We start from the raw sequence: 1,303 nt of genomic DNA, 5'->3' as shown, positions 1-1,303 counted from the left end.
TGAAAGCAATTTTCCATTAACTGCCAGTGGCCTCATTTGTTACACTCAGCCCTAGAGGGCCTCGAACCTCTGACTAGTCTTACACGGTCTGCAACAGAAATTGATAAGAATGACCACTTGTACATTCTTCTCAGCACCCTAGAACCCACTGATGCAGGCATACTGGGAACAACCAAGGATTCACCCAAACTGGGTCTCCTTATGGTGCTTCTTAGCATCATCTTCATGAATGGAAATCGGCCCAGTGAAGCTGTCATCTGGGAGGTGCTACGCAAGTTAGGGCTGCATCCAAGGGTGCATCACTCGCTCTTTGGGGATGTAAAGAAGCTCATTACTGATGAATTTGTGAAGCAGAAGTATCTGGATTATGCCAGAGTCCCCAATAGCAATCCCCCTGAATATGAGTTCTTCTGGGGCCTGCATTCCTACTATGAGACCAGCAAGATGAAAATCCTCAAGTTTGCATGCAAGGTACAAAAAAAGGATCCCAAGGAATGGGCAGCTCAGTAATGTGAGGCTATGGAAGCAGATTTGAAGGCTGCAGCTGAGGCTGCCAATGAAGCCAAGGCGAGGGCTGAGACTAGAGCCCGAATGGGTATTGGACTTGGCTCTGAGAATGCTGCAGGGCCCTATAACTGGGATGAAGCTGATATTGGACCCTGGGCCAAAGCCCGGATCCAGACAGGAGCTGAAGTTAAAACAAAAACCCAAGAGTGAGGTAGTACCAATGCTGGTGCCAGTGAAAGTACCAGAAGTGGCTTCAATGCCAGTTCAAGCCTGACTGCCACTCTTACATTTGGCCTCTTTGCTGGCCTTAGTGGAGCTGGTACTAGTACCAACAGCAACTCTGGTGCCTGTGGTTTCTCTTACAAGTGAGATGCCAGATATTGCTAATCCCAGCAGTTTTACTCTAAGAGCCAGGGTGTGTCCTCAAAAACCTACTCAGCACAGCACTCTAGGCAGCCACTATCAATCAATTGAAGTTGACACGCTACATTAAATCTGTTTGTCATTAAAAAAAAATTATAGACCAATATCCCTCATGAACATAGATGCAAAAATTCTCAACAAAAACCTACCCAACATAATCCAGTAACACATCAAAAAGATAATACATCTTGATCAAGTGGAATTCATATCAGGGGCGCAAGGATGGTTCAACGTTAGGAAAATGATCAACGTTATCCACCATGTAAATGAAAAAAAAGAAAAGAACCACATGATCATATCATTTGATTCAGAAAAGGCATTTGACAAAATCCAGTATGCATTCCTGATAAAAACACTCAACAAAATAGTAATT

General features: G+C 44.2%; 1 protein-coding gene and 1 pseudogene across 2 annotated transcripts in view; both read left to right on the top strand.

Moving 5' to 3' along the window:
• Positions 1 to 876, top strand: part of LOC102828235 — a 2,772-nt pseudogene extending 1,896 nt beyond the window's left edge. The window contains exon 3 of the transcript XR_438789.1: positions 98 to 876. The product of XR_438789.1 is annotated as a melanoma-associated antigen D2-like (transcript). The remainder of the gene's footprint in view (positions 1 to 97) is intronic.
• LOC102830544 (aspartyl/asparaginyl beta-hydroxylase-like) overlaps positions 1 to 1,303 on the top strand; it is a 174,354-nt gene that overhangs the window by 72,491 nt on the left and 100,560 nt on the right. The window lies entirely within an intron of this gene.

Source organism: Chrysochloris asiatica, unplaced genomic scaffold (genome assembly GCF_000296735.1).
Source record: "Chrysochloris asiatica unplaced genomic scaffold, ChrAsi1.0 scaffold00259, whole genome shotgun sequence".
Lineage (NCBI taxonomy): Eukaryota > Metazoa > Chordata > Mammalia > Afrosoricida > Chrysochloridae > Chrysochloris > Chrysochloris asiatica.
This window is presented reverse-complemented; position numbering and strand designations above follow the sequence as displayed.